This window comes from Erinaceus europaeus, chromosome 12 (assembly GCF_950295315.1).
Source record: "Erinaceus europaeus chromosome 12, mEriEur2.1, whole genome shotgun sequence".
Lineage (NCBI taxonomy): Eukaryota > Metazoa > Chordata > Mammalia > Eulipotyphla > Erinaceidae > Erinaceus > Erinaceus europaeus.
Window position 1 is genome coordinate 133047 of NC_080173.1, and position 27091 is coordinate 160137.

At 49.4% G+C, this 27091-nt stretch overlaps 1 protein-coding gene across 9 annotated transcripts in view; it reads left to right on the forward strand.

Annotated features, from left to right (window-relative positions):
* Positions 1-501: 501 nt before the first annotated feature.
* LOC103125167 (microtubule-associated protein tau) overlaps positions 502-27091 on the forward strand; it is a 76640-nt gene continuing 50050 nt past the window's right edge. For 5 of the 9 annotated variants that reach the window (XM_060202496.1, XM_060202502.1, XM_060202503.1 and 2 more), the window contains exon 1: positions 502-731. The gene's annotated coding sequence lies outside the window, so the exon portion shown is untranslated. Of the gene's footprint in view, positions 732-1045; positions 1174-1325; positions 1438-27091 lie in introns of those variants that run through there. The other 4 variants (XM_060202497.1, XM_060202501.1, XM_060202498.1 and 1 more) reach the window with 2 other exon arrangements.

Here is a 27091-nt window from a genome sequence, read left to right on the forward strand (position 1 = left end):
GTGGACGGGTGGAGAGGTGGGGGGAGTGGGAGGGCGGGGAGGGGTATAGGGGCGGGCGGTGGAGGGGTGGAGGGATGGAGAGGTGGGGCGGTGGAGGGGTGGGGGGATGAAGGGATGGGAGGAGTGGGGGGGAGGGGGGATAGAGGCGGGCGGTGGGCGGTGGGCGGTGGAGGGGTGGGGAGGTGTGGGGAGTGGGGAGGGGGATAGGGGCGGGCGGGCGGGCCGGCGAGGAGTGGGGGGTGAAGGGATGGGAGGAGCGGGGGAGGGGGAGGGGAGAGGGGCGGGCGGCGGGGAGGGGCGGGCGGCGGGCGGCCCCCGGTGAACCCCGCCAGGACCCCCAGGCTAGGACCTCAGCATCCTGGGCGGTGAGAAGCAGCCACCCGCGGCCGGAGAGGAAGACCCTCCGGGCAGACAAAGGCTCCGTCCGTGGGAGCGCGTCCGCGCGTGCGCAGAGCGCGGGGCGGGGCGGGGCGCGGCGGGGCGCGGCGGGGCGCGGCGGGGAGGCCGCCCGCGAGCGCCCCTGGCGGCGGGGACCAGGACACACGCCCGCCTGGCCGACCGCCCGCGCCCGCGGCTCGCGCTTGCGCCGCCCGGTGTCTCGGGAGCGAGCTCTGTCCCCGCGCGTCCCCGGCCCGCCCCGCCACCCGCCGGCTCCCGCACGGACTGCAGCGCCGCCGCCCACCGCCGCCTCGGCGCCCTGCTCCCTCCGCTGCCGCGCAGTCAACCACCAGGTGAGCGGGGACACCTACTCCCGCGGTGACACGGGCCCCTGAGCTGGCCCTGCCCGCGGGTCCCCGTGCGCCCTGAGCGCACTGTCCCTGGGAAGGGCCCGGAGCAGGGCGCGCGGTGTGGGGACGCGGTGTGCACGCCTGGGTGCGGTGCGTGCGCCGTGTGGGGTGTACACGCTCCGTGTGCGGTGTAGGGTGCGGTGTGTGGTGCGGGTGCGCGCGCCCCCGTGTGCGCGGCGCTGTCCACTCTGCCCCCGGCCGCCCCGCGCTGCACCCGCTGCACCCGCTGGGTGGGGACTGGCGACTGGCCTGGGGGGCGGCTGCTGTCGCTCTCAGTCGCCTTTTGCCGCAGTGGGCGGGTGTGTGCGCGCTGGGGGTGGGGGTCCCACGACGACCCCCGCCACCGAGCCTCCGGTCTGGTTTTTCTGTCCTTGGGCTGTAAGAGGTGAGTCCTGGCGAGGTTGAGCCCTAGCAGCCCCTCCCCGGCCGCCATCCAGCGGGTCCCCGCCGCCCCCGCCCCGCGTCCTCCTTCAGAAACCCGCGGGAACGTTTGGGGGCAGGGAGTGGACTCGGGGAGGTGGAGAGGGGTCTGAGCGCGTCGCTGGGCTCGCCCTCCCCCGCGCCTGTTACGGACACGCGGGCGGCGCCGCGCACGAGAGACCGAGGCCGGCTGCGCGGGTCCCGGCGCCCAGGCTCCGAGCGGCTGCAGGTGCATCTCGCGGCGGCTTCTCCCGGCGGCGCCCGGCGCGCGTGCTCCCTGCGGACCGCGCGGGCAGCAGGTGCTTGTGGGGCGGCCTCCCCGCGTCCTCCCCGCGTCCTCCCCGCTCCCATCCCGGGGGAGCCCGGCGTGTGTGCCCCCCGCGGCGGCAGGGGTGAGGACCGGAGCCGAGGAGGGCGGGCCTCCGGCCACCCCCGACCGCTTCCCCGAGGCGCGAGGTGCCATCTTTTGGCGGCGTGTCTGTGTCCTCGCCACCCTGCCGAGCCGGAGCGTGGGCTCCCGAGGACCCGGCACGGCTGTCATCAGGCGGGGAGGGGCGGTCGTCGATCGGTCGGCGCGACATCTTGGCGCCTGGCTTGTGCCTGGCCGGGCCTTCTCCCCGCACACGCCGCTTTGTTTGGAGGTTCGTGCGGTCTCAGTTGCTAGCCCGGGTTTTTTCTTTTTTTTTTTTTTTTTTTTTTTGTCTGATTTTAGTGATTTAGTCATGATAATCCCGGTTTTCTGACTTTTATTCTAAGGGATGTTTAGCCAGCTCCCCCCCCTTTTTTTCCCTCGCCCTCGTTTCCTCCCCTTTTGTTAGAGCTTTGAGGCGGGTGAGCGCCGGTGACAGCCCGGGGACTGTCTGATGGGGCGGAGGAGCGAGGACCCAGTGTCCGCGGGGCCACCTGGCCCCACAGCTGCCCACCTGCAGACACTGGCGACCCCTGGCAGTGGGGGCTCGCGGGCTGGCCCCTGGGTCCTCACACCCGCATCCCCTGGCGGGAGAAGATGAGGGTGGGTGCTGCGGCCACACCTATTTTCCGGGGAGGCCTGGAAGGAGCTCGGGAGAGCCTGCCAAGGAGCCCCGCATCTGGAGAGGAGTTCTGCGGGCGTTGCCTGGCCCTTCCCAGCAGAGACTGAGGACAAGACCGAGGTGGGCTGGGGGCGGGGGCGCCCCCCCACGCGACCCTGTGGAAGTGGCGCCCCCTCGGTGGTCTCATCCAAATTAGCGTCCCCCAACCCAACTGTATTTTTATTATTTGTATTGTTGAGAGTGCATATTATTTTAGAAACATGTCACCCCCGCACCCTGGGGACCGAGGTGGAGGCGCAAGTGGGGCGTCACCTCCCCGTGGAGCGACTCGGGGATGGTCCGGCCTCTGGGTTGCTCCGAACAGTCTGGGAGTGGCTGGACCGGGGTAGGGTTCGAGGCTGAGAGCCTGCCCAGATGCGACCGCACCCCAGGGCACTGGCGTGGAGGGTGGCGGTTGGAGAGTGGGGTGGGCGTGGCAGGTGGAATTGGGGGTGGGGGCGGGACCAAGGCTGGGCCAATTCCCCGGGGCTGCGCCAGGCGCCCCTCCTCCCTAAGCATCTTCTCGCCTCTGCCGCCACCCCACCCCCGCTCATTGGGCCGCCCTGCTCCCCACCCCAGGCTGGACGCGGAATTCTGGCCGCACACCGAGGGTCTCCGGGTGACCCTCCTGTAGCCTTCTGTCGGTCGGTGCGGGAGAAGGGCTCAGCGAGGCAAGCCTGGGAGCCCCGAGCCGGGAACAAAGCCCACGCTCCCGTGGTTTTGCTCCATTTTGAAAGCTGTTGGCGAGCCCTGGGAGCCGCTGACAGAGGGATCCGGTAGCACAGGGGTGGCCGATCTGGAACCGCCACTGCAGAGTCAGCTCCCCGGAACCGAGACTTCACCCAGGGACCTGGTGCCAGTGCCGTAGCGCCTCCTCCCAGGCACCCAACCGAGATCCTGCAGGTCTCAACGCCCGAGGGGCGCGGCGCCTTAACATCCCGGGCGACCCTACTGGGCCTCTGCGGCTCAGGAGCCGGTGACAGCGTGCGGGACTTCCTGCAGGTCCGGGTTGGGGTAACCGATGGAAGTGTTCGGGCCTGGCTAGTGCCTGCACCGTGTGCGCTCAGGCCCAGCTGGACTGTGCTGAGTTCTGCCTGATCACGACCTTCCCATTAACTGCCCTACAGAAAGAGCAAAGCGTCACCCGCCAGTTCTGTAGTTAATTTCGAGCTAGTACCTTGCCTTTTTCCCCCTTCCTTTTTCTTTTTTAATGCTACTTATATTTACCACATACGAACTTGAGCTTGCCAGGGTTCACCTCTGTAACAGGTGTGTCTGTTGCAGCAATTTGGATTCTTGGAGATTGCCTTTGCACAGTTAGGGGGAGAAGTTTCTGGCTTTACTGTTTTGGGGGTGAAAGACATCTCCCAGCCCTGCACAGACCTGGTCTGTAGCCCAATCCTGGAAGGGCGTGGCTTCTAAGGGTTCCTAGGATCAGCCCAGCTCCTCGGTGGGAACAAAAGAAATGAATTACTCCCACAAAGGTGCAAGAAGGAAACTTAGAGACTGGTTGAGGATCCGATTTATTCCAATTTGGGAAAGAGCCCCTTCTGTTGAATGCGCCCTTTGACCCATGTGCCCTTTGAGGTCAGTGTCAGCCTGGAGGGGTGACAGGGTTGCAGAGCCCTTTGTTTAGACTGGATTTTAACGGTTCTGTTTCACTCACTTTTCCTCAGCATTTATGTAATTTGGTTTGAGTGGCTCCATTGCTGTGTGTTTGCATGTGTGTTTGTTTTTCTAATTGATCATATTATGGTCCTACAATTAGATTGTTCCTTTCATCTATCTAGCTAGTATCTTTCTTCCTCCCACTTTGAAAGAGAATGAGTCAAGAAGAAGAAGGAGAAGGAGAAGGAGAAGGAGGACTTAAAACATCTTTTTAAGGGCTTAATGTGGTGCTCGACATACCATAAAAATTTGACTCATAGTCATTAAGCAGATAAAGGGATAAAATAGGGAAATGCAGGTCAAAGGGGTGGTGGTGGGAGGAAGCAGAGTAGGGAGAGAGTTTTTTTTTTCATTTCCATGGTATCATGGAAGTTTCAAGACAGCTAATCAAGTCTGTCCTCTGCTCTGCACCCCAGTGACATAGAGGACCTGCCTGTGCCCCTTGGTGCATGACCACACCCTTCTGCTTCTGTGGCTTCTCTTCTGCTTACCACTCTCAGCTTATGGTCCTACAGCCTGGTCCCCACTGCTCACCTCCTCCTTGCACAGAAGATAAGGAAGGGGTGAGACTACCCAGAAACAGGAGGACCTGCCCTGACACCTCTGAGCCTACAGGTGGCTTTATTCCCAGGGTCAGATGGATGAAAGTGGGAAAACCCACTGGCCCTCTCCCCTTCTTCCTGTCTTTTTCATCCTCCTACTTCAGAGGTCCCTGAACCCTTCCACATCCCCAGAAATGCCCCAGACCTGATGTGTGTGTGATATTTACAAAATTACAAGGTCACAGGGGTACAGTTCCATACTGTTCCCACCACCAGAGTTCTGTGTCCCTATTTCCTCCATTTGGAACTGCAGTGGTTCTCCAACATCACAGATAAGGGTTGACTAGTATGTCTATATTTTTCTTTTCTTTTTTTTAAATTTTTTATATTTGTTTATTTTCCCTTTTGTTGCCCTTGTTTTTCATTGTTGTTGTAGTTATTATTGCTGTTGCTATTGATGTCATCATTGTTAAATAGGAGAGAGGAGGGAAAGACAGAGAGGAGGAGAGAAAGACAAACACCTGCAGACCTGCTTGACTCCCCTGCAGGTGGGGAGCCTGGGCTCAGACTGGGATCATTACGCCGGTCCTTGCGCTTTGTGCCACGTGCGCTTAACCCACTGCGCTACCGCCCAACTCCCTATGTCTATATTTTTCTATATATATGTTTTCTGTGGTCCTGCCTTCTCTTCCATTTTAAGTCACACCTACACCTGCTACTACTTCTGAATGTCTTTCCTTTTTTTTCCTGTTCTCTCTGGGTCCTGATGGAATTGGATTTCATAGCCCTCTGGTCATCTTCCTCTAACATTGCTCCCCCTCTGGGAGTATGGACCAGAATTCTTTATGGGGTGCAGAAGGTGGGAGTTCTGGCATTTGTGATTGCTTCTCCAGTGGACGTGGGCTTTGCCTGATCACTGGTAGCTCACACCCTTGTGCTTCTGGTCACTGGGAGTTGACTGGGAAAGGGGCACTTCAGTGGACATAGGCTTCACCTGACCACTGGTAGCTCACACCCTTGTGCTTCTGGTCACTGGGAGTTGACTGGGAAAGGGGCACTTCAGTGGACGTGGGCTTTGCCTGGCCACTGGTAGCTCACACCCTTGTGCTTCTGGTCACTGGGAGCTGACTGGGAAAGGGGCACCTCAGTGGACGTGGGTTTCACCTGACCACTGGTAGCTCACACCCTTGTGCTTCTATTCACTGGGAGCTAACTGGGAAAGGGGCACCTCAGTGGACATGGGCTTCACCTGACCACTGGTAGCTCACACCCTTGTGCTTCTAGTCACTGGGAGTTGACTGGGAAAGGGGCACCTCAGCAGGCATTGCAGCCTCTCCAGCTAGGCTGCCACAGGGGGAGGAACCAGTGTTCTAGCTGGGCTTTCAGATGTGTTGCCAGAAACAGCTGTTCTCAACCTCTGGGGGTTTATTTTCATGGCTGGGGGGAGGTGCTTCTGGCATCTAGAGGTCAGAGGCCAGGAATGCTGCTAAACACCCTGCAGGATTCAGGACAGTCCCCCACATCAAAGCATGATGAGGTCCTCAGTGTCACCCATGCCAGCACTGAGAAACTGCTGGTAAGGCAGTATTAACCTGACACTGTTATCTTAATGGCCACTTACATTCATTGAGTATCTCCTAAGAGGTATTGTTCTTGGAGCTCCCCAGAGATGATCTGGTTTAATCCACACACTTCTGAAGTATTGGGTGCCGGTATTATCTCTTTGCTGTACATGAGGAAAGTGGAAGGTCACACAGTCAATGAGAAGTAGTGTTGGGTGTCAAACACAAGCCACTCCTCTCAATTGTATACTGGTTTTGTCAGCCTTTGTGCATTAGCCTGAGGGCCCAAGTGTGATCTATACCACTGACCCTGTGGGATGTCCTGGTTGCAGTGCCACTGGCTCACAGACTTTCGAAAGTAACCAAAACATAGTCATTTCTGATCTCACTTTGACACATGGAACAAGGAATTTCACACCACCTCTGTGCTGCTGTGAAACAGTGTGAGGGTCCATGAGCGTCTTGCCCCTGGTCCAGGGTTTTGGGTCCAGGGCTCTGTCAAAAGGCTGAAAGTCAAGCCTGGGGGATTATGACATAAAGTCAGCTGTGACCAGGCCTGTGTCACTGTGGCTTTAGATAGAGGCTGACACTTTTTTTATTGGGACCCAGCTCTGGGTCTTTGATATGAGAAAATGCAAGTACGTGGAGGGAGGTCTCCAGGCAGGAATCTCTGGTACGCTTGGCAGATGCGGGCTCAAGGGGTCCAGGCTCTACAGTGAATATCCCATTATCTGTGGTGTCAAGGGACTGGCTGCAGTGCTCTAGCCCCTGGGTTTGTTGTCATTTGACCCAAGTAAAGTGCTAGACAGCTTTGACTGTGTAGCTTCCTGAAACCACCCTTGAGGACAATGGGACATAAACAACCTATCTTGCCCCTAGCATCCGACCAGAGAGGTTGCTATCCAAGGGTCATTCTTCTGTGTCCAGGCACTACGCTCCTGCCGCCTCTGCCAGGTTTCTTTCCTGCACAGATGAGTATGGGAGGCAGGAGGAGACTGACTTAGGTGGTATCTGAGTTGTACAAGCACTTTGATTAGGATGCATTTTTCTGGGGTGCAGCTATAATGAATCTCCACAAAATAAAACTTCAGTGACTGATAGGTGGATTATCTTTTGTTGTTAATATTTAAGTAGGCTCCATGCACACCCCTTTCAGGGACACCACGTAATTAGTCCTCACTAAATATGCTTAATACTCTGCTATTCTAGGGAAGGCTAGTGAGTGAGGATGCTTTTTCATGGTCCTTTCTCCTCTGCTGCTCAGGCATCAGAGAGTAGGGTGCTAAACAGTCCTCTTCCAGTCTGTGGCTCAGCTTTCTGTTTTCTCGGGGAGCCCGAGTGAGGCAGTCTTGGTGCCTAGTCCTCCACTGTGTGAGAGCACATCCAGGGTGCGTTTTCCTCCTCATGTCCTCCTCCCCAGGAAGTCAGGGAGATTAGAAGGCCCCTAGGTCCATTACTGCATAATGTAATCACATAATTCAGTGATGCCATGTGATCTTCAGTGACACAAAATGGCAGGAAGGAAGGGCTGGGAAGGGCCAGTGAAGGCAAGTTAAGTGTGCCCTCCTCCAGAGTAAAGGTCAGCCCCCACCCCCAATTTGGAACCAGTGCTCTAAACTATGTGTCGATGAAATTATCCTGGGTCAGAGCCAGCACTGCCATTGATTCACAGACAACTTCGGAAGTGCTTCTTTCCAGTAGTTCTTAGACAGTGACAGACACTAAACCACTCTTACCTCACCGCCTCCTACCCCTACATCCCTGAAAAAAAAGGCTTATTGCACAACTAAAAACATTTGGCTAATAAAGACAAATGTTTCAGTGCCCCAGGGAAGGTCACAATTTAAAGAACCTTTGGTTTAAATGTGTGTGTGTGTGTGTGTTTACATACTTTATGTAATATATATAATCATAACAAATATGAGAAACCTAGAAAGTTGGCTGTGGCTGTCTTAAAACACACATTTAAAGGTGAATGTTCAATATTTTCTTTGTTGTGTGTCTGGACTTTTTATGTTGAGTTGACTATAAACTATAACAGACTTTCACTTTGGTGTTGGTAATGCATCCATATTTAGATCAACCTTCAAGTAGTCGCACAACTTTTCTGCACTGGGGCATGCTAGAATCATGGTATAGATATATAGGAGCCTGTCCGTTGCCAGGAATCACTGTTTGAAAGAGTCCCTGGCACTTCTGCCATCCTAAAAATGAGAAACGTCTCATTGGCCCCAACCTACCTGCTCCTGCTGCTGCAGTCAACACACACTGAATACACTTGGTAATGGAGCCACAGCGCATTTACTCACCTGGCCTTGGTAATGGAGCCACAGCACACTTACTCCCTGGCCTTCTTCAGACCTATTATTCAATAGGCTCCCCACGGTCACTCCTATGGGGATCACATACCTCCTGGGCTTCCCTCCTGTGAACTCAGTCTTCCTCTTTCCCTCTACAGCTCCTCCCCTTGAGCTGTGCTTTGTCCCTGCAGAGGATTAATAGAAACTGGATAAACTGAATAAACCTCTTTCACTGTCACTAAAGTACTATAAATAATGATGAACCAATGTTTGGTGTCTAAGGGGATATGCAGAGAAAAAAATAGTGGTGAGAGAATCATTTTATAAATTGATAATCTGGACCAAGTAAAAAATATTTCTTTGAAAAAAAGATCTGCTTATCGGTTCCAGAACTTAGCCATCCCCTCATCTTATGGACCTGTTGCCAAGCCCTGTGGGTGCTCACCAAACTCTGGATTGAATTCTCACTTTCTTGTTTTTCTTTGTTTATCTTTTTGTTAAGAATATGATTTTCTTGATTTTATTTATTTTTGGATAGAGACAAAAACTGAGAGGGGAGGGGGGAGAAGAAGAAGAAAGAAGAAAGAAAAAGAAGAGGTGGTGGTGGTGGAGGAGGAGGAGGGAGAAGAAGGAGAAAAAGAAGGAGAATAAGTAGAAGAGGAAGAAGGAGAAGGAGTGGCAGCAGCAAAAGAAGAAGAGAGACCTGCAGCCCTGCTTCACTGCTTGAAGAGGGAGAGCTTAAAGCTGGGTACTTGCATGTGGTGACGTGCACTCAACCAGGTGCGCCCCTGTCACCTTCCTGCTAATAAATTGAGAGACGTGACAACAATGAAACTTTCTTGTACCTCCATTTTTCCATCTATTAAGTGGGGGTTATATACCCTGCCACCAATAGATCTCTTCCTAATGGATAGTCACAGCGCTGACATAAATCAATCTATGTGAACTCCTTTGACTTTCTCATAAGACAAGTGCTACAGGGAGGGGGTGACCCACAGTCAGCAGTGTGATCCCAGTCTCTCGGGCTGAGCTGAGCCAAGCCTGAAATAGTGCATCTGCTGTCTCTAGCTCCAGTCCCTTGAAGCCAGCTAGCTGATGCAGTTGGCTCTCAGGAAAGCGTGTCCACCAGCAGGGCCTGTGTCCAGCACAGGCCAAGCAGCCACAGTCCAGCCTGTGCTGCTCTTGTCCCCTTCTTTAGAGAGAAGGCCAGGTGCGGGCCTGTGGGTAGGGGGTTCTAGCATAGCCCCAAGTGCTTTCCAAGTGCCCTACACAGGCTGACGTCTCTGCTCTGTAGAGAGACTGAGGCTTCTTCCTTGGCTCATATCTCGACCGCTGGGCACAATTTCTGGGAGTCTTTCTGTTTTCTTAGGGATCTTCAGTTTCTCTCTCTCCAGATAGGGAGTTGGTGCAGAATCTCAAATTCTGCTCAGGGCAGCCTCATTCCACTACTTAGTGTTTCAGCCTGTGACGGAATCAATGAAGGCAAGAGTGACTCAATTAAGGGCTTTTATGGTATCACACTCTGGTGGCTGTTTGGTGGCAGGAGGGGCAGTGGAAGCACATTAATTGAGTCGATTGCCCTTGGAACTTAGATTGAGCTGGGGCTGGGTTGTGGCTTAGATGCCTTTGCCCTGTGACCAGACGGTTCTCCGTGCATGGTTGCTAGGAAGTATTTCAGGGCACGTGTGTGTCTCCCCGCATGGCTCTGCTGTGTGGTCCTGGGCCTCTAAGAACCCCACATCAGCTACCTTTGGTTATCCTGTCCTCAAAACTGCCATCATTACACCCAGGGCTCCTTCGCTTCACTTATTTGAGCCTGCCATCTTCCAGTCCCCATGTGACCAGCCCTGGTATCCTAAACTTTCTTCTTTGCTCCCTGGAACAGACTTCACTCTGAACTCTTCTTCCTCGGTAGTTCTGGGATTTCCACTCCCTTTCCAGCCCCACCCTCACCCTGTAAAAGGAATCGGAACATTTTCATTTCATCTTCATGTCATGATGGAAATGCTAATGAACTGTTCTAAAAGTCACTTCCATTTTTCGGACCACTGCCAGATTCTTTGCTAGCAGTGCTGATGTCTGCCTGTCTATCCAAACATGAGTGTGAGACTGGGTTCATTATCTTTTGCTAACCCAAGCCACACCTCCTGCTCCTTGCCCAGAGTCTCCTGTCTGATGGGACCTCCCTGCCCCATATCACTGGATATTTCATCTCTCATACTCATCAACTTCATTGTTTTTCTTCTTTAAAAGAAAAAAAAGATGTATTTATGTATTAGTATGAGTGAAAAAGAGAAGAGAATGAGAGCACCACTTTATAGGTGATGCAGGGTGTCAAACTCAAGACTTCATGCTTGAGAGACCCGCACTCTAGTCACTGGGCCACCTCCCAGGCTGCTTGTTTTCCTCCGTCCCTTGACGTGTGTAAAGGTCTCAGTACCCCCAAGGGCAAAGCCTGTGTGCTATCAGGCTATCCTGTCCCCACCCCCTCTGCACGCCTTTCCCTTACCCCACCCCCTTGTTTTGCCTGGTCACAGACTTGGACATTCACAGCTCAAAATAATTACTCTGATTCATGCAGTTGGATCATAAATCCAATAAGCTGATGTCAGCTGGCTTTTGCCTATTTAAATAAAGTAAGTTCTCCAGGTACTAATACTCACTTCTGTTGTTCTTATACTTGCAAGGAGCACAGATCACATTTCCTTTCAGATATTCTGTAATTGTTCTTTTATCCTAGTTGAGACCAGTGTAACTCACTCCCTGTGAGGTGATAATGATGGTAGTCGCAGATTGCATGTATTTCACTAAAATGCTGTGTGCTTTAGCCCTCACTCCTCCGTGAGGTAGGCACAGAGATGTCCCAGCTGTGTGGGGAACCAGACCTTCCTTCTCCCCTCCTATGCCTCCTGGAGCCCTCTGAGCCTCCCCTCTGGTTCCACATGCCAGCAGATGTCTTTAATGCCAATATTCGAGAAGCTGTGCCCTCCAGCCTCCTGGAGTGTGTCAGATGTAACATGAGCCTGGAGAAGGTATTTTAAACTGAAAGCTAGCCTCTAAACTGGGCTGCCGCTTCAGGTCACTAGTGACGCAGAACCAAATTTAGTGTCTGGGGCAGGTCTGCAATTAACACACAGAGAAACTCAGTTGATGTTCAGCTCACACAGAGTGTGAGAATTGTCCATATCTGCCACACTTGCATGTGGGTCTGTGTGGCTGAAGGGTGGGAAATGTAGCCAAGTGGAGCTCTCTGCATATAAGACCAGGGAAGACGATCTTTAGGCTCCCGAGTGGGTCTAGAGGGAGAAATAAGATTCAGAGTGGGTCGTGTCCTGGGGCAAACAGACAAAGCCAGCCCTCTGCAGGGAGGAAGAAGGGGGTGCAGTGAAAGGGGTGGAGGAAGTCTCTACCAGCTCTGGGCTGCAGCCTGATGCCCCTTACTCAATATACTTTATTTTCCCCGTGTCTATATTTCCCTCAGTGTTTCAACCTCTGAGGCCAGAAAGAAAGGGACAAAGATGAGGTACAGAGAAGGAAGGGGCTCACACAGATGAGGCTGGGGTTCTGCTTCAGCATTACTTAGGCTTTGTGACCTCACTGGACACCTTTCTGGAGTTGAAAGACGTTACCTACAGCCAGACTTCCAGGTGAGTAAAACAGACATCAGTTCTCAGCTCTGTTTTTGCCTCCCACTTCTTCCCAACTTCTTTTTTAACTGGGTTAATGGTTTACACTAAATACAGTGGTTGGTACATGTGTAACATTTCTCATTTATTTGCAAAACACTCTAAGCCATACTCACCCCCCTCTGCCACCTGGGTCCTCCTCCACCTTCATGTACCAGGACCTGAACCCTCCACCCCTGAGAGTCCTTTACTGTGGTGCAAGACACCAAACCCAGTCCAAGTTCTGCTTTGTGTTTTCCCTTCTGTTCTTATTTTTTCAGCTGTCTGTGAGACCATCCCATATTCATCCTTCTCTTGCTGACATAACTCACTCAACACGGTATCTTCAAGCTCCATCCAAGATGAGATGAAGAAGGTGAATTCACCATTTTGAATAGCTGAGTAGTATTCCATTGTGTATATAGACTACAACTTGCTCAGCCACTCATCTGTTGTTGGACACCTGAGTTGCTTCCAGGTTTTGGCTATTACAAATAGTGCTGCTGTGAACATAGGTGTACACAGATCTTTTTGGACCGGTGTGTTTGATTCTTTAGAATATATCCTCAGGAGAGGAATTGCTGGGTCATAGGGTAGGTCCATTTCTAGTTTTTAGAGTTCTCCAGACTGCTTGCCACAGGACCAACTTTTTTTTTTTAATCAGCCAGCTATAAAGCCAGTATACCATATGTTAAATCCCACCCCAGTTTCTGTTTTGCTGCATTTTTCTGAAGGGGATGCGAAAACAGAGACCATTATAGTCTATAAATTGTATTCAAGATGACAAGTTCTTTAATAAAATTCTTAAAAGAAGTCTGTGAAGATAGCACAGTGGTAGCAGGTTCATGCCTGAGGCCCCAAAGGTCGCAAGTTCAATCTCTGGCACCACCATATATCAGAAAAAAAGCAGTGCTTTCGTGTCTCTTTTGCTACCTCTCTATCCTCCAGGGCCTCTCCTCCCATAAAAAATTAAATATTTTGGGCCAGCAAAATAGCTTACTTGGACAGTGTTATGCTTTGCCATGAGCAAGAACCAAGTTTGAGCCTGGCCTGTACTGCATTCAAGGAATCTTCAGTGCTGTGGGCCTTCTCTCTCTCTCTCTCAATAAAGAAAGAAAGAAATATCCATTTTGAAAATTCTTAAAGTCTCATTAACTGAAAGATGGGACCTCCTGAAGGGCCATCATGGATCTTGGCACTGACTCCTGTCTGTCAAGCTCCTGGCATGTAGCCCTGGATATAAAGTCGAGTGTAGGAGCAGCCAGCAGCTTTCCCAGTCACCTGGGGAACAGCCAGGGGCCTGCTTGACACACCTGAGCCCATAGGTGTAGAGACACACCAGAGCCTGCGTCACTGGGGCTTCACTGCCCAGCTCCTGAACTGTCACCCTCTAGTGGAACAAGTCCTGTCCCAGTGGACCCAAAGTTCACAGAGACACCTGGAACCACCTGGCCTTCTGAAACATTAATTGTGTTAGTTTTTTGTTTTTTTAAATATTTATTTATTCATTTTCCCTTTTTGTTGCCCTTGTTGTTTTATTGAATAGTGTTACAGTTTTAACTAATAATGCCCAATCTCAATAAGAAATATGAGGCAAGGCCAGAGAGATGCTCACTGAGTTGGGAGCACGCCTTGGCATGTGTGAAGCCCACGTCTGAACCCCAGCACTGCATGAGAGGAACTCGGATACAGTGGTACCTGTTCCCATCTCAGACTCTCTCTGAATGAGAAATGGCCTGGAGTAGTGAAATTGCATATTCTCTAGGGCCCAGTCCACCAGTTATTGTCGTCACAATGATCACCACTATTACCTGAGTCGTTTAGGGGTTGGAAGGTGGCTCACCTGGTAGATTGTGTGCCTTGAGCCCCCAGCACCTGATGTCTCTCTTCTCTCTGTCTCTCTCCTTTATCTGTCTCTTTTTCTAAGATGAAAAAAGTTTATCCCAGGAGGCCACCCAGTGGTAGGATCACTGGGGCTGGGACCAAAAGACTTGCCTCTCCATTATTTGTGTTTCCAGAGAACTGAAGACTCGGGAAGAGGAAAAGCCATCAGGTCAAGGCAGCTTTGCCTAGGCAACTCACTGTGCGATACAGGTTGTCTCCACAACTCAAGGCTAAAATTGTTGCTAGAATTTAAATCTGGAAAGTCATTGGGTTTCTTTTTAATCTACTGGTTTCAAAGCAAAGTAGTTTTTTTGCATGTCTGTTTTGTTTTTACTTTACCTCTAGTTATTATTTTGTGTTTAATGTTCAAAACTTTGTCTGATAGTACTTTTTTTTTTAAGCTTCTCCCAGGAAACTAGTCTCCTTAAGACATTCTGCTGTGGTATGTGGCATAGAATGATCAGCAGTTGTTTAGTGGGTGAACAAATAAATGGATGAGTGAGTGAACTTCATACTGATTAAAATGTGAGAGCTTTTTATTTATGTATTTATTTATTATTGAATAGAGACAAAAAGAAATTGAGATGAGAGGGGAGACAGAGAGGGAAAGAGACAAAAAGACACCTGCAGCCCTGCTTCACTTGTGAAGCTTTCCCCCTGCAGGTGGGGGCCAGGGTTCTGAACCTGCATCCTTGCTGTGTGTCACTGCCTGGAACCAAGACCTTTCTAGAGACAGGAAACAGAAAGGGAAATGAGTGCATATTCGTGTGTCAGCTTACCCTTTCACTCTCCTGGAGTGTGGAGTCTGTGTCAGGACTTTGAGTGTTCAAGTGGAAACCAGACAGACATACAGACTGGCTGATGTCCATATATGCTGTTTTCCCAGCCCTAAGTTTGTATTTCAAATGAACAACAACTTTTTGGCTTTTTTTTTTTTTTTTAATGAGAGACAAACCAAGCATTCCCCATATACAGTGCTGAGAATCAAGCCCAAGGCCTCACACACGCAAAGCACATGCACTACTGCTAAGCCAACCCCTGAACCCCCGGTTTTACATTTCTGACCTCCAGAACTGTGAGGGAATAAATAACTCTTGTTTTAAGCCACTCAGTTTGTGGTAATTTTGTCACAGTAGTCACAGGAGATCATTATGTCTCTTGAAACTTTGAAAGATGTACTAACAAAACTCTCTTGTTTATTGTAAGTCCAAATGTAACTAGGCATTCTGTAGCTCATCTAGTGGCCCTAAGAAAAGGACCTTAGAAATTTTCAGGGAGGGAGTCAGGCAGTAGTGCAGTGGGTTAAATGCAGGTGGTTGGTGCAAGATATGGATTAACTATTACTTTTATAAATGTGTGTGTGTGTGTATATATATATGCCCATTTTTTTCTGTCTCTTTTTTTAAGAGTTTACAATGAGTTACTGAGAAAGTGACTGATTCCTTTTTCTACTTACTGTCAGACACAGAAATCAAACATTGGTATGGTTAAGAAAAGTTGTTTATCTCAAAAGTTCTTAGAGGTGAAAATTTTATTTTTATTTATTTATTTATTTATTGGTCTCCAGGGTTATTGCTGGGGCTCCATGCCTGCACCATGAATCCACTGCTCCTGGAGGCTATTTTTTCCCCTTTGTTGCCCTTGTTGTGGTTATTGTTGGATAGGACAGAGAGAAATGGAGAGAGGAAGGGAAGAGTGGGGGGGTGGGAGAGAAAGACAGACACCTACAGACCTGCTTCACCGCTTGTCCTGCAGATGGGGAGCCGGGGGCTTGAACCGGGATCCTTACTCTGATCCTTGTGCTTTGAGCCACCCACCCATAACCCACTGAGCTACTACCCGACACCCCGAGGTGAAAATTTTATGGCATAGGCCTGCTCATTTCCTTTATTTTGCTAATGAATAAATAAGACACTTGAGTTAAAGTGACCCAGAACAAAATCTTCTTACTTTTTCTCAAGGGTTTTTATCTTGTGCTAAGTAACAAAATTTTTTGTTACTGGGTATAAGACCCTGACTTCTCTCTTTATTGACATGACCGTTTTTTTAAAAAGTTTTAATTGTATGAGAGAGACCCAGGTTACTGCTTATCTCTGGCATATGCAGTGCCAGGGATTAAACCTGGCGATTGTGCATGTCAACTCTATGCTAAACCACTCTGCCCACCCAGTCAGCATTCTGGGTTACAACTATTTGTTTTGGTGTCTCATCATAATTTGTATTTGATCATAGACCATTCTTTAGATCTGGTCCCATATTCACTTGGGAAATAAAAAATTGGAAACTTTTCTGGAAGAATTGCCATAGCGATTCATTTTGTTAGAAATGGATCCAGCACTCTGGTGGTGGGAACACTGTGGAGTTGTACCCCTCTTATCTTGTAATTTTGTAAATCAATATTAAATCACCAATAAAAATAATTATAAAAAAATGCAGGTGGTGAAAAGCGCAAGGATCAGCGTAAGGATTCTGGTTCAAGCCCCGGCTCCCCACCTACAAGGGAGTCGCTTCAAAGGCGGTGAAGCAGGTCTGCAGGTGTCTGTCTTTCTCTCCCCCTCTCTGTCTCCCCCTCCTCTCTCCATTTCTCTCCGTCCTATCTAACAACGATGACATCAACAACAACAATAATAACTACAACAACAATAAAAAACAAGGGCAACAAAAGGGAAATATATATATATATATATAAAAGAAATTATATATATAATTATATATCTATAAAGAAATTTTCAGGAAAACTAGTCAGACTGTCAGCAAATGAACTTCCTTAAGCTGGTAGTCTTTGCGATCACAGTTTAACTAGAGCAGTCTGAACTTCACTAACTATTCTTTGGACAAAAATGGGGTACTTAGACAGGTGTTAATGATGTATTCTTTCAGCAGTCATTTGATCACTTCCTATAAAACAGAAGCCTTGGGAGGGAGGAGGAGTTAGTTATTAACCCTGTACATTCAGGCTGTTACAAACCAGTCCTGAGGAGTCACGTGAAATATCGCCATTAACTGAGCTCAGGTGAGTCTGCGGTGCAGTTCTGATACTTGAACTACCCCTGGGAGTCTTGCACCCTTTCTTTGCAAGCTGGCAGGGCCAAAGCAGAAGAGTTTCATTATTCCTGGCTGTTGAGTGAGAGGCCTCACAGCCGATCTGGCACGGTGAGAGAGCAGGTGGACGTTGCTGGAACTAGCTGACTGAAGATCCCCAGAAAGTGCTCTCCATAGCAGTGTCTGCACAGTGTCTCCCTCACTTCCTGCTGCACCCCCCATGAGTGGAATGGGGGTAAGTGTTAGACAGCTGTGAGGCATTCTCCAGGGAATTGGTTGGAGGCTGGGCTGCGTGGGCTTTGCAATGCTGACTGCTTCTCTTGCTTACCCAGGGCTCTGACATCAGACCTTTAGGTCTCTAATGACTCTCGTAGAACCTGTACTAATAGAGCTTTAGCGGGGGCTGGGGCCATCCAGAATAGGCGAGGACACCCCTAGGACTGCCATAGATGACATACCAAAATACCCATGCTCGGGAGAGAGAAAGTCGTTTGCACAGAAGGAAGAAAGGAAAAGCCGTGGTTCATGGAGCCAACGGCAGAGACCTGTGGGTGGGGACCTGCAGCTGGCTGGGCTGTGATCTTGGTGGGAGTGTCAAGCCACTAACTTTGGGAGAAATGCAGCCCACTGGTCCAATGCTGTTTAGCATGGCTGATTCTAAAAATCTGCCGTTTCTTATATGAGCAAGGCTTATATGAGGATTCCTTGGGGGAATCTGTTATGTGAAAGTCTAGAGATAATCAGCATGGAATTGGTTAAAGTGTGACCTCTGAAGAAAAGCAGTGTGTCCGTATGAAGACCAGGTGCCCCTTCAGATGTGTTGAATGAGGGAGCCAGGATATGTGTCAGCAGTCCTGACTATTACACTGGGTGGGAGAACGTAGGTGGGTCAGCCCAGGTGTGTGGCGCCTGACTCAGGAAGGAGAACAGTAGCTGCTGGGGAGAGAGATCATAAGTGGGGACAGGAAACAACAGTTTCACACTTCACTTACCTTTTTCTACCTAAAAGAACTTATATATGTTTAATGCAGTGCCGGGGAATGAACCCAGGATCTTGTAGAGCAGTGACGCCACTGTTGTTTTTGTTTTGTTTCTTTTTTCATTAAGAGAGAGGGAGAGGGAGAGGGAGAGAGAGAGGAAGTGTGTGTGTGTGTGTGTGTGTGTGTGTGTGTGTGTGTGTGTCTGGGTCTTTACTGCTCTGGACTGACTTTTTCAGATATCAAGAGAGACAGAAAGAGCAAAGCATTTCCCTAGTTCTGGGGAAGTCAGAGGTTTGGACGTGGATCCACATGCATGGAGTGAGAACCAAAGGGAGAGAGAGAGAGAGACTGAATCACTGCTACACCATCCACAGAGTTCTTGGTGCTTTCCATCATGTTCCCATGTGGTGCCAGGAGCTGAACCTTATGTAGACAGCATGCCCTCTACCTGCTGAGCAGCCACAGGCTGTGCACAGTGCTCCCACGTGGTGCCAGGGGCTCAAACCTTAGTCCCTGTGCAGCAAGAAGTGTGCACTCGACTGGCTGAGCTACTTCCCTGCCCTCTGCTTTTTAAACCATGTATTTATATTACCTTAAAAAGAGGGGGCAGGGAGACAGATATAAATATACTTATACTATAGCTTATAAAACAAAACTAGAAATACCTGCCTGAAGGGTTCTTTGAAGATGGTGCTATGTCCTGCACCCTGGCAATGAAGCTCTGATCTGACCTTCCTGCCCCTCTTATTCCAGGCTGGACACCTCTCTGCTTTACACAGATGAGCTGTAGGAAAGTCTCAGCAGGTGCACACAGTGTGTGTGTGTGTGTGTGTGTGTGTGTGTGTGTGTGTGTGTGTGTGTGTGTGTGTGTAAGAGAGTGTGTGTGAGAGTAAGAGAGAGAAAGCATGTGTGTGTGAGAGAGAGAGGGAGAGAAAGCATGTGTGAGAGAGTGTCAGAGAAAGTGTGTGTGTGTGTGTGTGTGTGTGTGAGAGAGAGAGAGAGAGAGAGACAGAAAGTGTGTGTGTGTGTATAAGAGAGAGTGTGTGTGAGAGTTAAGAGAGAGAAAGCATGTGTGTGTGAGAGAGAGAGGGAGAGAAAGCATGTGTGAGAGAGAGAAAGTGTATGTGTGTGTGTGAGAGAGAGACAGAAAGTGTGTGTGTGTAAGAGAGAGTGTGTGTGAGAGTAAGAGAGAGAAAGCATGTGTGTGTGAGAGAGAGAGGGAGAGAAAGCATGTGTGAGAGAGTGTCAGAGAAACTGTGTGTGTGTGTGTGTGTGTGTGAGAGAGAGAGAGAGAGAGAGAGACAGAGTGTGTGTGTGTGTGTGTGTAAGAGAGAAAGTGTGTGAGAGTAAGAGAGAGAAAGCATGTGTGTGTGAGAGAGAGAGGGAGAGAAAGCATGTGTGAGAGAGTGTCAGAGAAACTGTGTGTGTGTGTGTGTGTGTGTGAGAGAGAGAGAGAGAGAGAGACAGAGTGTGTGTGTGTGTGTGTGTGTGTAAGAGAGAAAGTGTGTGAGAGTAAGAGAGAGAAAGCATGTGTGTGTGAGAGAGAGAGGGAGAGAAAGCATGTGAGAGAGAGAAAGTGTGTGTGTGTGAGAGAGAGAGAGACAGCAGAAAGTGTGTGTGTGTGTGTGAGAGAGAGAGCGCGTGAGGGAGGGAGGTGCATAAACTGTACAGTACAGCTCAGAGAGCACTCTGGATACTCCCTTGGCAGTGGAGGTGGATGGGGCAGGAAGGTAAGGGAAGACAGGTCACTGGTATTGAAGGGACTGATCGTTGTTTGGTTTCTGACAACCCTGACTATCCCCAGACTCTCTGGCAACCTGATTCCAAGTGGGAACCCTACGAACAAACTCCCTGGGCTAGACTGAGAGACATGTCACTTTATGGTTTCAGTGTGCAATCTCTTCTCTAAAAAAACATTCTCTTAATTTGTGCTTTCACACAGATGACCTCATTGCATCATTCAGCACTGCAGGCTAGGTGGCACTTCCTGCTTGGAAAGGGCAGGGACTCAAACTGCCACTCCAGAATCTCAGTGGTGGGTATGAAGGAGGGGCTTTCTGGCGTGGCCCTGCCTGGCACCACGCAGACCTGACTGGAGTCACCTCCACGCCTGCTCCCCAGGTTTTTCTGCAATTCTTCCCCCAGCCTCACCTGTTCAGCTCACCCCACGTTCCTGGATGGATACAGAGTCCCAGCAAGCACCCTGCTCTTTGAGAATATTCCCCACCCACACCCTGAGACCTACAAGGCTTCTATGTCTGTGAGACCAAACTCCTCAGAGCCTTTCTGACCTGTCCTCTGAGTGCCTCACTCATTTTCCTTTCTTTTTTTATTTCTTTATTGGGGAATCAATGTTTTACATTCGGCAGTAAATACAATAGTTTGCACATGCATAACATTCCCCAGTTTTCCGTATAACAATACAACCCCCACTAGGTCCTCTGTCATCCTTCTTGGACCTGTATTCTCCCCCCTACCCCAGAGTCTCTTACTTTGGTGCACCATGCCAATTCCAGTTCAGGTTCTACTTGTGCTTTCTTTTCTGATCTTATTTTTCAACTTCTGCCTGAAAGTGAGATCATCCCATATTCATCCTTCTTTTTCTGACTTATTTCACTTAACATGAATTTTTCAAGGTCCATCCAAGATGGGCTGAAAACGGTTAAATCACCATTTTTAATAGCTGTGTAATATATATATACCACAACTTGCTCAGCCACTCATCTATTGTTGGACACCTGGGTTGCTTCCAGGTTTTGGCTATTACACATTGTGCTGCCAAGAACATATGTGTACACAGATCTTTTTGGATGGATGTGTTGGGTTCCTTAGGATATATCCCCAGGAGGGGAATTGCAGGGTCATAGGGTAGGTCCATTTCTAGCCTTCTGAGAGTTCTCCAGACTGTTCTCCACAGAGGTTGGACCCATTGACATTCCCACCAGCAGTGCAGGAGGGTTCCTTTGACCCCACACCCTCTCCAGCATTTGCTGCTGTTCCCTTTTCTGATGTATGACATTCTCACAGGAGTGAAGTGATATCTCATTGTTGTCTTGATTTGCATTTCTCTGACAATCAGAGACTTGGAGCATTTTTTCATGTGTTTCTCGGCCTTTTGGATCTCTTCTGTGGTGAATATTCTGTTCATGTCCTCTCCCCATTTTTGGATCGGGTTATTTGTTTTCTTGTTGTTGAGTTTGGCAAGCTCTTTATATATTTTGGTTATTAAACTCTTGTCTGATGTATGGCATGTAAAGATCTCTTCTCATTCTGTGAGGGGTCACTTGGTTTGGGTAGTGTTTTCTTTCCTCACTCAGTTTTCACTGCTGTTACTGAGGACCCTGCAGAGAGGTGGACGGCACAGTGGCACAGTCAGAGGCAGGGATTTCAGACCCAGGGCCTGAGTTCCTCCCACCAGATAGTAGTTTAGGGTTACTCTGCTTGGCCTTTAAGGGGCCTGAATTCCCAGGACTGTGGAGATGGAAAAACCCCTTGTCCCCCCCAAGTGGGACCACCTGCCCCACCTCCCATATCCTCCCACACCCCTCTCTTTTGCCTTTCCAACAGTCATCCTATTTCCTTGTGACAACAGCTCACACCTCATTGACCAAGTAACCAGAGACCAGAGGGAGGAGAGAGCAGGGGCCAGAGAGAAGGGTGCCAGGCGTGTCCGGAGCGGCCCCCACATGAGTGACGGGCCAAGATGAATCAGCGTGTTGAGGGGCCACCCTTCTCCCACACCTCCTCTGCTTTCTGAGGTGCTGCTGAGAGCAGCCCAGAGGTGCCAGCACAGGATGTGAGGGAGCCAGAGTCCGGCTTTTTTCTCTTTTTTCTTTTCTTTTTCTTTCTTTCTTTCTTCTTTTTTACTTCTTCTTTACTTCTTCTTCTTCTTCTTCTTCTTCTTCTTCTTCTTCTTCTTCTTTTTTTTTTTTTTTACCAGAGCACTGCTCAGCTCTGGCTGGTGGTGGTGCAGAGATTGCACCTGAGACTTCAGAGCCTCAGGCATGAGAGCATCTTTGCATAACCATTATGCTATTTCCCCTTCCTGAGTCTGGCATTTTAACAGATGCAAGAGCCACCTGAGAAATAGAGGGCCTGTCCAGAGAGGTAGTGACACCCCCCCCCCCCCCAGCGCCACTAGTGAGTCCCTGCCAAGCTGGGCTGGCCCAGGTCTCTTCCCACACAGATCCCTCTGGAGCCCCATACCACCTCTTTACAGTGATCAGGGCACTGGGAACAGGCCCCTCAGATATGTCTGGCCAGTTGGGCTGTCCCTGGTGGAGCCTGAGATCCTAAGGAATGTCACCTGAGGCCTCTCAGATAACAGATCAGATGTCAGGCTGGGTCACATGCTCTAATCCCCTCAGCATAGCTTTTCAGAAAACTCCCAAGCTCTTGCATAGCTAGCTCAAAACCTCTGCTGCTGTCTCCTGGTGCTGTCCTCCCAGGAGCCCGTTCACATTTGGACAAGGCATTCCCTTTGCAGAGACTGAGCTGTGTCTCAGAGGGCTCCCTCAGCCAGTTCCCAGTGACCTTTGCTGTAACTGAGTGGCTACCCCTGATAGAAGCAGGGGCAGGAGCTGACATTGTCTTAAGTCTGGTGACTGGGACTTGCCTTCAATAGAAAGTTGAAATGAAAGCAAAACAAACAAAAAACAATTTAAAAGAATCTCTCAGGGCTGGGGAGATAGAGCACTGATAAAGCATCAGACTCACATAACCAAGGCCCCAGGTTCAATTCCCAGCACCACTATATGTCAGAACTGAGAAGTATTCTCATCTCTTTTCTGTTAAGATAAGTAATTCATTTTTAAAAGTGCCTCTCTCAGGGGGCCGGGTGGTGGCACACATGTTACAGTGTGCAAGGACCCAGGTTTGAGCCCCCGGCTCCCACCTGCAGGGGGAAGGCTTCACAAGTGGTGAAGCAGGGCTGCAGATGTCTCTCTGTCTCCTCTCTCGATCTCTCAATTTCTGGCTGTCTCTATCAAATAAATAGAGATTAAAAAATGTTTTTCGATACATCTCTCAGGGATCAGGCAGTGGCACACCTGATTGAACTCACACATTACCCTGCGCAAGGATCCAGGTTCAAGTCCCTGCTCCCCACCAGCCAGGAGGATGTTTCACAAGCAGTGAAGCAGGTGTGCAGTTGCCTCTTTCTCCCTCCCACAGCCCTCTCAATTTCTATAATATCGAATAAGAATAAAAGGAAAGGAAGAAGGAGAGACAGAAAGAAAGAAAGTGAGAGAGAGAGAGAGACAGGGGAAAATGGCCTCCAGGAACAGTGAATTCATAGTGCCAAGCACCAAGCCCCAGCCAGAACCCTGATAGCAATAAAATAAAAAAATTAAAAATGCATCTCTCCACAAATGGCTAAGAGTTAATATAAGTTTGTTCGCTAAAACACCCAGGCAGAATTGTCTTTGCTCATTTTGAAAAGAGTAGTCTACACCCTGCTTAAACACAAACATCGATTTTCCTAGAGCATGGCCCTAATTCCTGGAGAATGCATGTGTGTACCTAGCAGAACAGCCTTCCCCTCCCCCTGGAGCAGCCATTAGGGCTTAAATAACATAGCCTGTTGGCTGCTGGAAAAGGTTAGTAGGATCTTCTTGCCTGGGACATGCAGCAGGTCCCAGCGACAGAAGTGCCACATGAGGTAGAGTGTTCTGCCCAGAGCACCATATGGCTTGGTTCATCTGCCCTTCATTGTTCTGTTCATTGTGGCCACCTCTTTACACACTGTCCGATGTCCTTTTTCTTTTCAGAGCCAGCCCATTCCACTGTTAGCTGCCAGAAGGGTTCCACCATGGTCATTTCACCCTGCATGTGCCTGATCTGTTCTTAGCGGCTCGGTTTCTCCCAAGTTGGTTCCTGGTTGCAGGACTGGCAATGCCGGCCCAGAACTCAGCTAACTGGGACCGGGAGCCTTCATCCTGTCCTGCCCCACATCTGCTGTTTAATACATGGCACATTGTGAGTACTTAATAGCAGGTTTTTTAAATTTTTTAATATTTATTCCCTTTTTGTTGTTTTTTATTGTCATCGTTATTATTGTTGTCATTGTCATTGGATAGGACAGAGAGAAATGGAGAGAGGAGGGGAAGACAGAGGGGGAGAGAGACAGACACCTGCAGACCTGCTTACTGCCTGTGAAGTAACTCCCCTGCAGGTGGGGAGCCGGGGGCTCCAACCGGGATCCTTACTCTGATCCTTGCGCTTTGTGACACCTGCGCTTAACCTGCCGCACTACTGCCCGACTCCCAGCAATCAGATTCTTATTGAACATAGAAAACACCAGTAGGAGGTAAATGCATGCATCTCTGAACAGTTGTTATAGAGTGTGGTGAGCAAGCCATTAGTGTTTCATAAGGAAAAAGTGTGAATGAGAGAAATCTGCAAAGATTTTTACTCCTTCTTCCCCCTCCCCAGACTTTTAAGTAAAAATTTAGAGATGATTCCCTTTCAGTTGGAGTATTCGTAATGAAAAGAACTGGGCTGGGAGTCGGGCGGTAGCGCAGCAGGTTAAGCACAGGTGGCACAAAGGACAAGGACCAGAGTAAGGATCCGTTCAAGCCCCCGGCTCCCCACCTACAGGGGACTCGCTTCACAAGTGGCGAAGCAGGTCTGCAGGTGTCTGTCTCTCCCCGTCTCTGTCTTCCCCTCCTCTCTCCATTTCTCTCTGTCCTATTCAACAACAATGACATCAATAATAACTACAACAATAAAAACAAGGGCAACAAAAAGGGAATAAATTTTTTTACAACAGAACTGGGCTACGAAGCTTTAGATGCTTCTCCTGCTTACTTACAGTCATACATTTGGGGGTGTTTCTCAGTAAGAGCTAGAACAGAGCAGGCCATGGGAAGTTTTTTCTTCTGGAATGGGAACCAAACATCCCTTGCAGGGAAAAAAAAAAAATCTCTCCTCTAGAACCAGGCTTGTAGTCCCAGCAGCCATTCTGGGGCTGTGGCCTCGACAAGCTGGGTCGGATCATGGCAGCTGCTTGGCATTCTCTGTGCCTGCCAGCCAGCTCAGCCTCTGAGGTTCCAGAACTGCCAGCCCTCCTGCCCCAGCCACCCACACGCAGGCCAGCATGCCCTGGCGGAGGCACAGAGCAGGCCGGGGACAGCATGGATTGTGTAGTTAAATGGGCTACAAGGCTTATTACCCCAGAGACAACGTATAAGGAACCTAAAGGATTATCATGTCATGAACTGTCACTGTAAGGGTGTCACTAGGGAACTCTCCAGTCAAGGACAGTCTAATGCAGGTGATCGCAGAGTGATCAGACCATCCTTACTTTCCCAGGCAGATCAGATATTGTACTTCGATTAACAGCTGGGGAGACAGCATAATGGTTATGCAAATGACACTCGTGCCTGAGACTCTGAGGTCCCAGGCCATTAAGCCAGCACTGTGAATGCTCTGGTGTGTGTGTGGGGTGTACTTTGATTCAATGTGCTTTGATGAACAGCAGGTAGAGTGCTAGACTTGCATGAGATCCTGAGTTTGATTTTAACCACCACAGATGCTAAGGTGACGTTCTGGTTTTCTGTGTCTCTCCATGCCTTTCTCTTCTCCTTGATAAATAAGTAAATTTTTTGAAAGAAAAGAAATCTGCAACTGGAGAAATGGTTCAACTAGTAGAGTTCAGCCTGCATGGCTGAGGCCCTTCATTCAGGCCCCAGCTCCACATGTGGCAGCGTGCTGTGGTTTGTTTATGTGCGATCAATAAAAAATAATTTGATTTTTTTAAAGAAAAAAAATCCTTTCCAAACACACACGCACATGCACATGCACACACACACACCCTATATTCTAGAATGTATTGTGGGGGGCCAGGTGGTGATGCACCTGGTTAAGCATACACATCACCAAGGGCAAGGACCTGGATTCAAGCCTCCCCCACCCCTGCTCCCCACCTACAGAGGGTCCACTTCTCAAGTGGTGAAACAGGTCTGTAAGTGTCAAGTGTCTAATCTTTCTCCCTTTCTGTACCTCCCCTTCCCTCTCAGCTTCTCTGTCCTGTCAAATAAAAACAGAAAGAAAAAAATGGGGAAATAACCTTTGGGAGCAGTGGATTTGTAGAGCAGGCATGAGTCCCAGTGATAAACCTAGTGGAAAAAAGAAAGAAAGAAAGAAAGAAAGAAAGAAAGAAAGAAAGAAAGGGAATAAAGGAAAAGAAAAGAAAAGAAAAGAGTGGATTGCTTGAGAAACATTAGAATTCTCACAGGCTTATGAGTTGTTTAACTGGTTTAAACTCTGGAGAACTTCCTGAGGGGGGATTTGAGACCTCAAGGAGAGGTGTCATGGTGTTCCTTTGTGTTATTTTGGTGCCATCCTGCAGTAAAGGAGCTGGGACCAGAAGATTCCCACTAGCAGATTCAAAGACAAGCTCATGACCCTTAGCAAGTGTTTTCTGACTGACTGACTGACTGACTGACTGAATGACTGACTGACTGACACTGCCAAGTCTTCTTGGGGTGACTTTGTGACTCCTATAATTTGCTTATTTGTCTGATACTTGTTGCTTGCTATCTTTTAGACAGGCATGTTTTATTAAAATTCCCAAAGTGTCCAAACAGGTAACTAGGTAGGTCCCTGGAACTTAGGAAACAATGTACCCCATCTACTGGTTTTGCCCAGAAGCCATGCAGGATTTGGCCTATCAGAGGGTACAAGACATGCCGTGGGAGAGGCAATCTGCAGGTGGTCTTAACACCTGGGTTTACTTGTGCCCACTGGAGGAAAGTGCAGAGCCTGCCAGCTGGCCCTCAGGACTTGGTGTTTTCCTGGATTCCTCTTGTAAAAGGTAACCAAAGCCTTTCCCTTTCACGTCTCCCTCACCTCCACACACATGCTGAGATTCTGTCACTTACTGACCTGTGAGAGGGTTATCTGGCTGAAGACAACTTGTCCTAGTGTCACTGACATGGCAGTGAGATTTCATTCAATCACTCTGAAGGCAGGTGTCTAAATTCAAATCCTATTTTGTCCTGCTTTTGCTTTGTAAACTGCAGTTTTGTAAACTGCAGCCCTCCTATGCCTAAATTTCCTCACCTGTAAAACTAAAATAATGGCAACAATAACTCATCAGGTAGTAAAGAGAAATAAATTAATCAAGACTACAAAAGAACCTTGCAAGTAGCGTGTAGCAAATGCTAGCT